General features: G+C 41.5%; 1 protein-coding gene across 6 annotated transcripts in view; it reads right to left on the bottom strand.

Moving 5' to 3' along the window:
- Positions 1-15,688, bottom strand: part of LOC127356448 (voltage-dependent T-type calcium channel subunit alpha-1I-like) — a 152,214-nt gene extending 136,526 nt beyond the window's left edge. For 4 of the 6 annotated variants that reach the window (XM_051388184.1, XM_051388185.1, XM_051388187.1 and 1 more), the window contains exon 1: positions 14,648-15,683. The gene's annotated coding sequence lies outside the window, so the exon portion shown is untranslated. Of the gene's footprint in view, positions 1-14,647 lie in introns of all 6 variants that reach the window. The other 2 variants (XM_051388190.1, XM_051388186.1) reach the window with 2 other exon arrangements.
- Positions 15,689-16,818: the final 1,130 nt, after the last annotated feature.

Raw genomic sequence — 16,818 nt, 5'->3', positions numbered from 1 at the left:
GTGTGTGTGTGTGTGCGCATGCGTGTGCATGCATGTGTGAGAGTAAATCTGACATTGCTTTAGCTTGAAACATTTTCAAATCACAACACACTAGGTCGTTAAGAAACATCTGACGAGTGTCAGCCACCATTGCCTGGTACAGAATTATGCCCGTAGGGGTATATGACTTTTCTAAGTTTGTGTGTAATCTGTGTGTAGTTCTGTGCAAGCCAGGGGTTGGATGTGTTTGTGTTAATGTTTCACATGTCCTTATAACTCAAACAAAATAGTTTTGAAGCCCATAGATTAATCAAAACAACATCTTGATTGCCTCTTAATCTGTTTTGCTGCTGCCCACTCCAGAGTCCTACTATAAAAAAAAGAAAGAAGAAAAAAAATGCTGGCGCCCATCACCCACAATCCACAAAGTTCAAGTGGCTCATTTCCAAACACAAAAGTAGGCATTGGGTGTATAGCGTAATTTCAGCTGACTATAGGGAATAGAAAGTGACAAATACATTACACTCACAATATCTGCACATGTTCCCAAAGCAAATTCATGTATAGACATACCCCTAGTGTATTTTTATGTCCTCAAACAACCATATATAGCCTCCCAACACTGGGTGCACAACTACTTGTGAGTGTGTGTGTGTGTGTGTGTGTGTGTGTGTGTGTAGGCAGCAGTGAGAGTGCCCCAGGATGCTAGCTGCCTCTCCAGGGATGAGAAGTGTCGTCAAAAATAGAGAGGAGCTTACATGGTCTAGTTCACTGCTTGTGTCTGCATCCACAACACATTAAACCGTCTTCCTTAATTGCTTGCTCCAGTTCTAAATAATAAGAATAATTTAAAAATATTACATGAGGTCGTCTCCATTATTGGGGCACTGCATTGGAACCTGTGGCACTTGAGCAGTGAGCAACTTATCTACTTTCTCAGTAGACCAGTCTATCTCTCTATTTATCTATCTATCTAGTATATATTATCTGTATTATTCTAAGTGTTCCTGCCCTTTCTTCTCTTTCTCTCTCTCTGTGTGTGTGTGTGTGTGTGTGTGTGTGTGTGTGTGTGTGTGTGTGTGTAAGCTAGTGACAGATGGTCTCTGGTCATAGTCCCAGTGGAATATACACTCTACAGATGCTGCCGTCAAGCAAGGTGTCAGCAGTAGTTTGCTTTCTCTCTCTTTCTCTCGTTTCCTCAAGATATCACATGTGTTATGTAATAATAATTGTCCCCGATGACCTTAAAGGGTCACTCTACCCAAGTTACAAAAAACACACGTGTATTGTTTCACTTGCACTTAGTATGACTAGTTAATCTGTAGAGAGTAATTCCAAAGCAAGCCAACCCTTTTAAATGCTATTATTTACTTACACATTACTGTAACTCTATACTCTAATATGGTGAAAGAGAAGAGGTCAATATGAAATCGAATAGTCCGACATTTTGCAAAATACTCGTATTCACTTTCTTGCTGGGAGTTATATGAGAGGGTTGATAGCACTGTTTGCACAGTAAATATGAATCTAGAGCCAGCAGATGGCTAGCTTAGCTTGGAACAACACCTTTAAACAATAGGAAACAGCTAACCTGGCTCTAACAAAATCTGCCTATACCGGCACCTCTAAAGCTCACTAATCAACCCATTGTATTTTGTTAAACTGTACAAAAAAAAGAGTACAAAGTAAACTTCCCGGAGTCTCCAGACATGATGAAACAAGACCCCCTGTAAAATGACTAATTGTCATTTGTACAAATGCTACATCTCGTTTGTTTATGGGTTAAACAAATGAGATGTTAATTTTAGTTAATTAGTGAGATTAGAGGTGCTGGTAGACGGATTTTGTTACTTTTCGAGAGAGCCAGGCAGGTGGTTTCCAGTCTTTGCTAAGCTAGTCTTTGCTAAGACAATAAGCCTAGGGGAAGTCCTCCGAAAGTCAATGCTTTACGCATACATTTTGTTACATGATTGCTGACTCCAACCACTATCACACTGCATGAATTGAACACACGTGGATGATCAACTACTGTAATTTCACCAAAATGTCTCTCTGGATTCAGGTGCACCAGCACTTTTAACCCTGAAGAGAGCCCAGGGCTGCTATGTCAGTGTCAATCAGTGTCATGCTTTTCAAAGAACAGCATGTGGATTTTGATGTACTCGTCTTTTCTCCCTACGTGTCTGCCCTGATACCTCAGGGTGCTCACCCACATACAGGCGTTTCGACACACTCACCTCCATGCGGCCCACCCATCCATGAGCACTTAATATGCAGCTCAACTGTCATGCCATGCAACAAGGATGCATCCCTACTCTCTCCTTTCCCTGCGTCTCGTCCTGACAGAACAGACTTAATAGAATTCATAAAACAAAGAAGGGATTGATTGGTAAATGAGGCGTGTGAGGGGGGCCAGCGTAGAAATTAATTATTAGAGCGGCACAGTCCCGGCTTGTGATCAACAAGCGTGGACCTGTGGAGCTTTCTGTGTGTGTGCGTGTTTCCAATTAAATGCAGTGAAATTGAGAGACTTGGCCTGTAGGAATCTAATTACCAGAATCCTTGGGGGGAAAGAGGACAGAGTGCCTTCAATGTGTCAGCACATCTTGCATGGAGTGTGGGTGTGTGTCTGTGTGTGTCTGAAGGAGATGATGTATGTTTATGTATTTATGCCAGGGTGAGTGTGTATGACTTAATTAAAATATTTCTGTATCAATGATTGTGTGTTGTTTCCTGTGTAGTTGTGCATGCGACTTAAACATCCACTAAAGCTTCAAACTTACTGATAAGACAAAAAATGGAAATATGAATTAAATTACTTTTTTTTGCAGCTTTTCTGTGAATTTGGTTAAAATTTTATATATATATATATATATATGAATATTTGGGGGCGCCTGTGGCTCAGGATGCTACATGTCCAAGGGTCCTTGTGCAACATACTGAACCCCAAAATTGGAAGACTAGAAAGGTGCTATATAAGTGCAGTCTGTTTGCCATATTTAATTTTATGCCTGTGTGTATGTTTGAGAATCCACTATTAAAGTTTGTGTGTTTGTGTTTGGTAGCTTTATGAGTTGGCCAGGGGTAATGAATCAGGGTGACTGGGAGGTGCTCAAAGGAACCGCGGCGTCATCACCATCAACAAACACAATAGCTCCATATGTCTGTCAGCCCACGCGCTGGTCCTTAGAATACACGGCTGGCATTAGAGAGAGAGATCAGACAGGTGGAGAGGGAGAAAGAGAGTAATAGATGGAGAGAGGAGACAGACAGCTGCAGACAGACATACAATTTAGCTGTGTGATGTCATATTGTGCATTTACCTGATGCTGGAGAAAGATAAGTTATTTTCAGACCGTTTCGAAGGCTCAATAAATAATTGACAGATATTAAAGTCATACACCCAATAAAACACACAGATTTACGTTTCCAGCAGAGACTGGCCCAGCACGCTAAAGACATTTAATGTGCAATACTTCACACTAACGTGCAATAATAAAATAAATAAATGCAACTGTGTGTGGACTACATTATGAAAAGATCAATTTTACATAGATGACAAAGAATTTATTTGATATTTTAACAAGACTGAAAGTCTACAGCTAACAGCTCTGTGAGGCTGAACTTAAGGTCAGAATGACAGCGCCAGCATGCTAACATGCTCGCAATGCTGGCCGTCTGCTAACAACCTGATTTTTAGCAGGTGTAATGTTTTTTTTTTTAAATCGACCTTATGGTGGCGCTAGAGGAAAAATCAGGAGATCACAAAAGTCAGTAGGATTCCACCTCTAGGGATCTGAGTGCCTGAACCGCATTTCACGGCAGTCCAGTTTTACCAGTGGGGAATCTTATCTTAGTTTACTTATTAAAGTTAACAAAACATACTGTGGTTAATGTCAGGCATAATTAAATATCTACTCTTTCTGGATGGGATCAAATTCTTGAGCTAAAAACACAAGACCAAATCACACACACACACACACACACACACACACACACACACACACACACAAGACATAGATCTCTGAGAACATTTTATCACTTGACTTTTAACAGTGATTCAGTATATGCTGAGTCTTTACTGCCAGTTATCTAATGCAACATCACATACATTTTTTTCTATGGCCTCGAAACATCAGCACACACATGTATACCCAGCCTTCCAGTCTTCTCTTTTGTAAACTCCATCAGTGTCCTCCAGCTGATGTTATATGTCATGTAGTATGACCACAGCAATTACTCATATTTCATGACTCCTACTTCACGTCCTTATGATCTTCGACTAATGTATTGTAACATGTCAGTGACACTTAGGAAGAAGCAGCACGATTCAAATGTCACGAGAGGGATGACAATGTTTCCCGTGTGTGATTTGACAAGCTGTTAATCACCAAATACTTGCACTGTGATTGGTGGCTCAGACTTACTAGAATCTGTCTTAATACACACAAAAGAGTGAAGAAACACTACACTAAAATCAGTGACTACTGTTGTGCGGTTGTTTGCGTACTCTAACACTGTTAGATAGGTGCACTAGTGCACACACACATACACACACACACACACACACACATACTCACACAAAGTCCACAATCAATCAAATTGATCAACAAATAGACAGACTGAGGGCTGACATTTACAGCCCTGCAGTTCTCAGTTTTGTGTGTGTGTGTGTGTGTGTGTGTGTGTGTGTGTGTGTGTGTGTGTGTGTGTGTGTGTGTGTCTCCCCTCTGCCAGTATGATGCAGAAGAAAGCGCAATGTGCAGGTTTTCATGGAGAGACGGTGGGAAGATATCAACAAGATATAAAACGTGAACGATGGTTCATTATACTGTTTTCTGGCTCTAATGTCAATAAAAGCATTTTTATCTCCCTCACACTGGTTTGATGTTGACAAACAAACAGAGAAAAAACTAAGAAAAATAATTTAATAAAGCAACCTTTTGCTTCTGGGTCTTATCCAAAGAGCAGGAACGGGGATGAACACAGAAGATGAGATGGTTATGATTAGATTTATTTCATAATGATGGTAATGATAATTACAACGATGATGATGGCAGTAACGGTGCTGATGCTGCTGGTGAATTTGATGGTGGCATCATCAGTGGCAATGATGAGGATGCTGTTGATGAAAATGTCCGATATGATCATGCTCCTGTTTTTAATCATGATGGCAAAGAATGATGACCCATAAAGCGTTAAAAGTGATTATATAAAGGCAAAAAAGCAATATTTGGCTTTCACCTCCTCTAATATGTGAGTCTCAATACAATATGATGGGATAGACAGGCGATGAGAGAAATAAGAGTTGGGTTTAGTGTTTGGTAACAAACTTTGTTTGTATATTTTTATGGCACCAACTATCGAATATCGAAACGTGACTTGTCATTTGGTACCAAACTTCGATACCTAAGGTGTAAATTTCATCAGGGTCAGTGCACCAATACGCATGCAACAGGCTTGCCAACATTACACACTGTAGAGGCATGCAAGAAAAACACTAACCCTATGTTCACAGATGAAACATTATGCTGCTTGTTAGCTAGCCAGTGCAGCTAACCTGCATGCGTTCACTGGTGAGTTCGAACCACATCATCCACCATAGATGGAATCCCTGTCTCATCTTCTTGCCACCGCGGGAATGGATAAACTGGATTTAGGAACCATTTCCTGAATATAAGTCTTCAAACAGCTTGAGTAATTGCACCGGAAAGTGCAATGTAATTTTGTTTTGTTAAATGATACCGGTATCATAGTCAAGGTATCGGTATCAAAAACTGTAAACGACACCCAGCCCTAGGTGGGTTGGAATGCTACTGAAAAGAGAGAGTGAGAGTGAGGAGATGATGAGGAGGGGAGCACTGTGGAGGGAAAGAGTAAAATGGGCTACTAGCCAAAAGCAAGTTTGCTTTGTTCTCCCCTCCTCTTAGATGTCTTTCTCATTTGCGCGCACACACACACACACACACACAAACACACACACCCTTTAATTTAGAAGCAACTAACAGAGAATGCTAGAGAGATGGAGAGAACAGAGGAAGCCTGTGTGTGTGTGTGTGTGTGTGTGTGTGTGTGTGTGTGTGTGTGTGTGTGTGTGAAATCAGATATAATTGTATTGCCTTATGCTCATTTCTCTGCAAAATGCAGCACTCATCAATATCTGACCAGTTATCATGCATGTTCATTTCAACTATTTGTGCTGTGAGTGGAAAACAAATCGAATTGGTGGGGTGTAGATAGCAGCTACAGATTTGTCTGTGTTTGGTTTAGGTCTACATCAACATTTTTTTTTCTACATTGATAATTAATATGGTATGGTTAGGATAGGAAAGGGGCTTTTTTCTCTATTTTGCAGAATAAACTATTTTCTGCTTTACATACAAACCTTGTGAAATATCTTTACTCAGCTATAAAACTGCTGACAAGTACCACAGCTGCTTTTAAGACTGCCTTTAATACTTTTAACAACCTCTGAAACCAAAATACCATCTTTAGCTTTGGTAGGTTTCTGCCTCTTGGATCTGTTGCTATATTAGATCCTTTAGCTTGCATGTAGGGTAAGAGAATAAGAGATAGAAACAGATAGAACAGCAGAGAGCTGTTTTCCAGAGATAACAAGTATCATCGAGTCAAATGTCTCCCTGACTGCAGTCAAATGTGTCCCTGTGTCTCGAAACTGCTTACTCGGAACTGTTGCAGTTTTAACAGACTCTAGAAAACTGTTTGGCGTGAGTCCTGGTGGCAGTTTTTTTCCCCTCTTTTAGGTTGATTTCACTGATTTAATTGGCTTAAGGCACCGAAGTGAGCAAAAGCAGCACTGCTTCATGATTAACCCTCACCCCACCCTTCTTTGTTGTTAGGTATGACAGCAAAACTTGGATTTACAATTTAACAATGTAAATCAGAAGCTGTTGATAATTGCATGTCTTGTGTGTGGAGAGTAAAGTTGGAAAATCGGATGAAAATATCGGCTATCAGCGAGTCCGTCCCATTTTGTCATTTTATTTTGCTAATTTAGTGGTTTTCCTCAAAAGAATGAGTGAGAGCCACTGCTCAGCGACAGACTCTGGGGGTTTATTTTGAATTTGGGGTTAAGGTTAGGCCTAGGGATGTAATTTGTGTTTGAGTTCACTAGTGGCGAAAGACGTTACTTTAAAGAACTGGTCTTCTCATCACTAGTGTGGGGAGTGGAGACTCCCTCACGCACTGCGCGCACACCTGCATGAATCTACCGGTAATTGCCAGTTGCTGGGCTGACGGTGGCTGGTTGGAAAATTTTGACATATTGCTTAACCCTGTAGTGGAGAGTCTAGAATGTTATCTATCTCATGAAATATGAAATGTAAGGGGCCCAGGTTTTAAGAGTTACTGTCTTGTTGACCAAGAAGCTAAATCACTTACTGCCCTGTACAAATTACAGTAATTTGGAACCAATTTTGCTGTCAATCATTACCAATGACCAATTTCTTTTTCACAGAACAGGTGAGTCACTTCTAAGTTATCATTTGCTTGATAATAACAATTTCCCAGAGGATTTTAGGAGCTAAATTATTCTACTACAGTATTACTCTATGTATCCCTCCCTCGTGCTAAATAATCCATTAATCATGCAATCAACCATGCAGAACATCATAAGACAATAACGCTAAGGAAGTGCCACTCTGACTCCAAAAGGTCACAAATCTTCATGGCGGGGGGCGCCGTTTGTTCACATCACTGAGCAGTGAGCAGAGTCGGGTTGAACGGCTGGATGTGGTGTCCGTCAAAATGACTTAGTGATGGTAGAGCAGGCCTGAGATGGCCTTACTTACTGGTGTCAGCCCTGACAGGTGACAAAACAGCTGCGGAAGAGGCTCGCCAAGGGACCACATGTATGACTGTGTGTGTCAGAGAGAGCAAGAAAGAATACATATGTGCGTGTGTGTGTGTGTGTGTGTGTGTGTGTGTGTGTGTGTGTGTGTGTGTGTGTGTGTGTGTGTGAGAGAGAGAGAGAGAGAGAGAGAGAGAGAGAGAGAGAGAGAGAGAAAGAAAGACATTTTAGTGATAAAAGAGACATATGGATTCAATACAAAAATATCAAGGGTGTGTTTTTTTCACTCTCAACGCAGTGATCTTAGTACACGACTTACTAGTTGTTAAATGTCAGTGACATCAGATCTACATGTTGGAGATTTAAGGCACAAATATTACATAATATAAAAGGGAGTTTTAAAGCAAATGAAAATGGTGGAATAGGGTAAGTGTGAAAATTTGTGTCAGGGTAGTGTAGCTGATCATTAATGTGATGTGGAGAGCAGGTGTGAGGTTGGATGTTTCTGGGACAATGGAACATACTGAGGTTCCTTCTGGGGGTGTTGTGGTCCAAATTCAACCAACCACCAATAAGGGAATAGGATACTTCTACACACACTCATGTTTTTGAAAAGGCACTCACTCAAAATATCTTAACTCTAAGCTCTTGAATTGTGTGACATGCTGTACAGCATAGCTGAAAAAAAAAATTAACTTAACATGATATGGAAACCATTTCTTAGCAGGGAATTGTGAGCATTTCAGGACTGGTTTTCTAAATAATTATTTCACTGCATAAGTGCTGATAAAAGTAACATACAGTCACAACATACACCAATCAGCCATAACATTATGAGTACTGACAGGTGAAGTGAATAACACTGATTATCTCATCATTGTCAGTGGGTGGGATATATTTGGCAGCAAGTGAACATTTTGTCCCCAAGTTGATGTTTTAGAAGCAGGAAAAATGGGCAGCGTGAGGATTTGAGCGACTTTGACAAGGGCCAAATTGTGATGGCTAGACGACTGGGTCAGAGCATCTCCAAAACTGCAGCTCTCGTGGGGTGTTCCCGGTCCGCAGTGGTCAGTACCTATCTGAAGTGGTCCAAGGAAGGAAAAGGAGTGAGCCGGAGACAGTGTCATGGGTGGCCAAGGCTCATTGATATACGGGGAGAGTGAAGGCTGGCCAACAGACGAGCTACTGTAGCTCAGACTGCTGAAAAAGTTAATGCTGCTTCTGATAGAAAGGTGTCTGAACCCACAGTGAATCGCAATTTGTTGCGTATGGGCCTGCATAACATTCTGACCACCAGGGTGCCTAGGTGGTCATAATGTTATGGCTAATCGGTGTATAGTGTAAATCTAAAAACCACAACTTTGCTGAAATTAAAAACAACAACTAGAAATTAGCTTTCTTGCCGAAGAAGGTCTCGTGCTTGTAATGATAAATATGAAGCTACTTCCAGCAACCCGGTTAGCCTAGCTTATCACAAAGACTAAAAATGGGAAAACAAGTAGCAGTATGGCTACTCTGGCTATTCTTCCCCCGTGTTTGTGCTAAGCTAAGCTAACTGCTGCTGGTAGGAGTTATGGCATACTGCTCAAGTTATTACTATACATTTAGTTTATTAAAAGTTTGTAATTGTAATTTGATTTTATATATAAAGTATATTTAGATTATTCTCATCTCATCTTCATCCGCTTATCCGGGATCGGGTCGGGGGGGTAGCAAGTCCAGCAGAGGACCCCAAACTTCCCTTTCCCTGGCCCAACTCTGACTGGGGGATCCCGAGGTGTTCCCAGGCCAGTGTTGAGATATAATCTCTCCACCTGGCCCTCGGTCTGCCCCGTGGCCTCCTCCCATTATTGTGTATAAAAAAAGAAGACTCAGTTGAGAGAAGCAGGAATGTGACTGAAAATGACTAATTCAAATCCCTCTTACAAAAATAAACGTGACCACCAATGCTTCAATGCTTTGCGTTAACATTTTTAGAATAATACAATAAAGTAATTCAGGACAATGACATCATTTTGAATAGATTTAAATGTTCACTTAACCACTTGCACAATAATATAAGATATCAAGGGGAAATCTCAATTCTGAATTCATCTGAACAACTTTAACCCTCATTTCCTGTTCCAACAGCACATTTTATTTACAGAATGAACTGCAGATTAACCAGCAACAATCACCTGTCACGAGAATTCAGGGGACTGCACAATAATCCCTGACATGACAAACACATCATTTTAAATACATACACACCCAGTTACCATAAATCCACACCCTCACATGCTGTGCAGCATACAATCATCTATAATTGGGATGTTGTGCGATGGGGTGACTGCTGCTTGTCAACAGAGATTAGCTGCAGACATGTGTGTATGTGGGTTTGTAACCATTGTTGCACCTGAGCACACTGAGTGAAAGCACCTGGATTAAATATGAAACTGTAAGAACACACCACGTGTATACACTCACACAAATCGAAGTCTGTCTATACATAAAAAAATGATACGAAACACAGATGCCCACACGTACACATTCTGTTCTCTTCTGGCTCCAGGTGTCAGATTACAAAAAAAACCTGGCTATATATATATATATATATATATTTAACACACAGACACTATTTCATTTTGTTATCTCTCCACTGTTTTGCTTGCAAATTGTCCCTTCATGTAAGGCCAAAGTATAAATAGTCACATACGTCAATCATCACAGAGAGTGTATGGTAAATATTTATTGTTTGTTTCAGGTTATTGGACAAAGGCTAGCAAGCTGACAATCAAACACTGTCAATGCAAGTCCACCAAAGCAACCAAGCTCAGTCAGGGAGAGCCTTGAAGTCCTGATGAAGCCAACCATCTCTATAAAAGCCGATGAGGAAAAGGGCAGCTGCTGTTCTTATATGTTCAACTTTGTGTTAGACAAATTAGCAAAGATGAGTGGTAAAAGGACAGGGCGTACATTGAAGTCTTTGCACATCAAGAAAAATATTTCATCCTTATGTGCCTGCACCTTTTGATTCCAGCCTGTTACCTGACTCTGCCTTATTACCTTACCCTTGTTGAATTGTTTGATTTATCCTAATTGCTCACCTGTGAACCAAACCTCCTTTTGGCAAGTAAAGACTTTTAAACCTAGAATGAGTATCAGAGTCTTGCATTTGAGTCCCATTCTTTGCTGTCACCAGTCGTAAGAGCTTTAAAATCATTTTGTTGCTTCACTGACTTGTATGGTGCCTCTGTCATTCCCACCCTGCCTCACCTCTATGTGATATTCAGTGTTTCCTGATGGACAGAAAGCTTTACTAGTTGCTAAAGTAATTTACTGAACTAGTTAGCTCAGTCCATGCTGCACAGATTAGGAGCACAAAGCACTGGAGGAGTGTTAGTGTATTTGCACTGCTGGCAAAAGAGCTCTGGACTATGTAACCGGGCTCAGCAGCCTCTGCAGACAGGACAGAAGCGAAGAGACCTAAGAGGACAATGACAGAGGAAGCTAAGAAGATAAAAATAGAGAGTGATTGAGCAAGAAGCCGCTGGACAAGAGTTAATCTCAGACGAGTTTTTAGTCATTGGCGAAAGCTTTGTGTAACAAATATCAAATCTTACATAATGTTGCCAGTATGAACTGTTTTCTTTTACACATTGTTTTAAGACAGACTTGAACAATTGGGAACCTATCCTTTAAGCATTTATATAATGTTAATAGCTCTGTATGTAATTTGTTGATCAGCTATTAATTGTCTGAAACTATGACTGCTGTTCCTCTTTGCAACCATTTTTTGGCACGTGTCGTAATTGTCTAGCCTGTGCCCCTTCCATTGTTAATTAGTTTTGTAGTTTTTTTAATGGCTGAAGTTATGTATTTTATTTGTTTGGCCTTTGGACAGTCTGTTAAAACTAACGTCTATAGTTATACTCCTTTTAAAGCTGTAAAATTGCCATATGACTCACCCGAGCAGCTGCATTTGTAACAATGATTTAGTGCTCATAATGAAAGAAAAGTCCGTCTTTGAGAGGTGTTTATATTATTTTGTCAACCCGTGTATCTATTTCTTTGACCTCCCATATTTACGGTTCTTTGCATGCCATCTGTCGTGCACAGATACACAAACACACACACACCTTTGGTCACAATCACGTTCAGTACGAAACAATAGCAGAGCCTGTGGGTAAGTGTACATGAGTCAACAGCCTTGCCTGCCCATGGCATTCACAGTGACTCACATTTCCAGGAAGAGAAAGAGACACACACAGAAAGAGAGGGGTAGGTCTGAAGTCAAGACCATCTGATTTATAATACTCATATTTCAAGCAGACCAATGAAAGCCTCTGGATATCGTTTCAAACTATTACTTGTGCTTTATTTTTTCAGGACAGGTGCAGATAAATTCTGAGAGTATCAATGAAATGAAAAACAAACTCAAAAACTCTTACACAACATTTCTGTGATTCAGCTGCATAATGATGTACGCAGATCAGTTTTCTCTGACATTTTTGACTTCCAACCATTTTCTCTTGCAATTTATGCCTCTCTTATTTCCCTCTTGTCTGTGTCTTATACTTTCTCTGGTGTTTGTCCCTCCACCCATCACATTTCATCTTTCTTTGTTCTTCATCATAGAATATTGACAGTCACAGCTACCAAACCTCTTCTCCGCTCTCTCTCTCCTTCCCTCCCTCTGTCTGTCTGTCTCTCTCACTTCCTCTGGCCTTCACAGGAGGCTCTCAGGGCGCAGTATGTGGCTGCCCTCACTGCACAGTTGTCCAGCATAAACCGATCGTTTCACCTAACTGAATAATACCAGCATTCACTGCAGACCCACTCCCATCCCGCTTGCTGTCCCTGTCTCAGTGCTCCCTCCAGCCCTTTGTCATTTTCATCCCTCCCATCTCTTCTTCCCTTTCTCTCTGCCTCCGCTAACATCTCCCATGATCTTTATATCTCCTGTACCTTCTCCTCCTCATTTTTTTTCACTTCTCATTTTCCCCCTATTCCACTCCGTGTCCTCTTTTCTCTGTTTACTCTTTTTACTCTTTCTCGTCTTTTTCCCCGATTGTCTTAATGTCTTCTCTAACTGTATTTTTCTTCCAATCTCTCTTCTGCTTGTTGTTTCATCTCATTTTCTACACACACACACACACACACATACTTTTTCCTCTATTTGTGCCACCCTGTTACTTTCAGGTCATTGTAGGCTTCTGCTACAAAAGAACTATAAATGCCCTCTCTGCCCCCCTATGGTGAACCACAATACCAGATCTCACATGGTTCAAAACCTGGCGTCCATTTGTGTGTGTGTGTGTGTGTGTGTGTGTGTGTGTGTGTGTGTGTGCTCTTATGTGTGAATGTGTGTGTCTGGGCGTGTAGGAAAGAAAGCATACATGTATGTAAGTGTCAAGGGAATGACTGAACTGCAAATCATTCAAAACACAACATCAATACAAGGGAAGTGTGTGTGTGTGTGGGGGGGGGGGGCAGTTCTGAATGCTCAGGGTTATTTAAGCGACCCTTTGATTAAAGGGTCACTGAAAGGGGTCAGAGTTCACTTAAAACAACTGCCTTTTTGCTGGCTCTCATTGTGTAGCTCCAGGGCATTTCATTATTGTAAAGCCATAAGAGTGAGCTCAGCGTTAGCAGGAATTCTACCATTACCAGCATGGACAAAAAAATTCATTTTGGGATGGCAGATTGGAGATCTAATTCCTCTTCAACAGGGAGCAATATAGGGGCAGTGTGTGTCTGTTAGTGCAATCCAATTATATTGCGCTGTGGACTTTAAAATGGCAGTTTTATGCGGAGTCACTTACAATGGGTGCAGCAGGAGAGTGAGCTTACATTTCTAGAAAAATTAGAGAGTGCAAGAGTCCGACTCAATTTGCCCAGACAATAAATATGCAATAACAAATGTCACTTTACCCTTAAGTGATTGCGCTTGGATGAAAGAAATCTGTTAGAGCATTATCCAGTACTTGGATCTACAGCATCTAGTTATTTCAGTCTACATTTGGTGCAAGACACACTAATGAGGTTTATATGGCAGCAAATTTTCTCCATCAACAAGAAGACGAGGAGAGGAAAGAGGGGGCGGTTACTCCAGTGAGATCATGGTCTGTCTGATCAGATGTTTGCACCACTCTCTTAACTGAGCTCATTTTCTTTTAAAGTTTAAGCAAATAGAATAAATAAAATGTCAAAATGTACAGCAGTGGGCTCTCTCACGTTACAGTTTGTGAGCGCCGATTCTAGGCTGCATCAGGTAGTTCTTCTTAATTTGTCCAAAGACATAACACAGGAGGCCTTCAACAACTTTGTGTGCATCTGTGCATGTGCCAGTTCAGCACCATGGACAGCGTCGGAAATTTGAAAGCAAAATGTTGCTGTCCTTACTGGTTGTTTGCAAACTCAACCAGAATACGAAATATAATAATTAGAGAAAAAAAAAATCAATTGAATGAATCATGATACTGATTACATCGAGTCCATTCAATATTGATGTTTGCAAACTGTGCCTGAAAAACCCAAAACGCAGCAAAAACGCTATAGTCTGACTCCAGTCACAGAGTGAAAATGTTTGCTCAAATTATTGTTTTAGTTCTAAAAATAAATAACTGCGCATTTAAGCATCCAACATTTTGTGGTTATTTTTATAGCAACTTGTTTTCCATTTCATCAGATCACTTGTCGGATCAGTTGGGCTACTGGTCTAATAAACAAGCAACACCTTTGCCTCATCTGTGCGCTTTTTTTCAGCTTTTTCTAAAAATAAAAAATAAAAAAAACTATGTAACATCAGGGCCCATGAGCACCCCGGTAAATACAGCAACATGCGATAGACTTGAAGTGAAAATAGGCCAAACTTACCTTGACTGACATTAAAAAAGGTGTGTCCAGGATTTACTGAACCAAACCGCCGAGGTTTCGCCTTCTCTGAGACACCTGGCCGGTGAACACCATGGAGAGTCAGTATCCACTGGCCATTTATGGAATCGGTGCATATGGAGGCATTTCGGCGAGGAAAGGCGAGACCGTCCTTACGATGCTGCGGTGCAAAGCCCGGTTCCCCGATGGAAAATTGGGTTGTGCGTTGCAGCCTTGGCGACTCTGCGTGGTGCGCACTGGTCTCCACTGGACTCACATCTCCAGAAAGCCAAGAAGGAAATCAAACGGCAATTCTCAGAGTGTTTTTTGTGTTTTTTACCCACCAAGTTTTATTTAGGGGCTCCTAAACGACCATTTCAAGCCAGTGAATGTCAAACATAATCGATATTTTGAGTTCCACTTTAAGCTGGATCCGCTGAGGAATTTGGGAACACTTTTTTTTTTAACCACGGTCACGTTGACTGAGCACACTGCAAAAAATCCTACGAAGCAGGAGAAAAATATTTGTCCGACCTAGCATGTTTTATCACCGAACCTATCTTCTTCATTTCCCACTCCCCGCAAAAAAAATTGGCACGAAGAGGAACATTTCACATTTTCTCAGACCATTCCGAAACCAATTTCACAGCTCAACTTGTTATTCCCCGACGTTGTATCCAAAAGGCGTGCCTTGTTTCAAACCCAACTGCAACAGTTAATCACCTGCAGGCTGAAATACTAAATTTTCTGCGAGAGCGCAGGCTTCACTTCATCATGCGCCGAGTCCTCCTCTCGGTGGAATACGCGATGGAGGGGCGCCTCTGTCATCCAAAATATCCCATGGAGGTTCGCTTCAGACCAATGTATGGGTTAAAAAAAATGTCTAAAGACTGCCTCCACTTAGAATGATCAGATCAGATGCCGAGAAAAAAAGATCCATTTTAATTGTTCCCACGCTCCATGGGTTTATTAATTTGGCTCCGGTGTGTCAAAACCTTGCCTATGGTTGAATTCTCAGTGAAGAGTTGTGAGTGTAAGAGAGAGAGAGAGACAGAGACAGAGAGAGAGAGAGAGAGAGAGAGAGAGAGAGAGAGAGAGAGGGGAGAGCGAAAGAGAGTCACATTTAGGGAAATGGGCAACAATAGGATGTTGAATGATGAAAAGTAGCACAATACTGATTGAGGTTCATGCTCCTGATTATAGAGGCAACATTCACATTTATTTAGTCCCCATCTCCAAAAGTGCTCCTGTTACAGCAGTAAATCACTCCCTATATTTAATTGAATCTAATTGAATTAAATTGAAATGAGTGTTACACTATTTGGACAGAGAGAGGAAGAGGAGCTGGACTCTGCTTCGGTCCCTGTGAGTGCTTGTGCGCGTGTGTGTGTCTGTGTGTGTTTGTGGCGTGTGGGTATGGCAATCTGTGGGAAAATGGTGTATGGCGGGTTAAATAATTGATGAGGCATGCCCATGTCCTTATAACCAGTTCGCATTGTGATTTGAGACACAGGAGTAACGTAGCATAAGTACGCGCGCACACAAACAGCCCAGACACGCACACAGCGGTGGATAATCTGGTTGAGCGTTTCATGTCTTCATGAGATCGGACAAGCGAACGCACCATCGCAGCGTGAACGCGAAAGACTCACGCATGAGCAACTTCGATTCAAACACCACCGGGCGGCGGAGGGGCGGAAGGGTTGGTAGGCTGGGAATGAGGGGGGGGGATGCACTGCGGATCGTGTTGGCAAGTGGGTGGCAATACCTTGGCACATGATAAGATGACATATTGTATATTGTATTAGCAGCAGAAAGTCGGGTCAACTCTCGAGACAGAGAGAGAAAGAGAGAGAGAGAAAGATGGGGAGTCGCCTCAAGAGGCGCTTAATGTAGATGGAAAATCAGCTGGGAAGGAAAATCTTATTTGGAGGTCGGAAGCAAGACTACACACTCTCTCTCTCTCTGTCTCTCTCTGTCTCTCTCTCTCTCTTTCTCTCTCTCTTTCTCTCTCTCTGTGCAGAAAACTCTTATTCCTGAGTGCCCTATTCTCTACTCTTTCAGCACCATGGACAGCTACCAGGCGAGCGGGCTCCTTTTGGCGCTGTCCAACGTGCTGAAAAGTTCTCAGACTCAAAGACTCGCATTAATGTAGGCCATTGCTCTCTTGTTCC

The sequence above is a fragment of the Dicentrarchus labrax genome, unplaced genomic scaffold, assembly GCF_905237075.1.
Source record: "Dicentrarchus labrax unplaced genomic scaffold, dlabrax2021, whole genome shotgun sequence".
NCBI classification, from domain to species: Eukaryota; Metazoa; Chordata; class Actinopteri; family Moronidae; genus Dicentrarchus; species Dicentrarchus labrax.
Note: the sequence above shows the minus strand (reverse complement) of the source record. Positions and strands in the feature narration are given on the sequence as shown.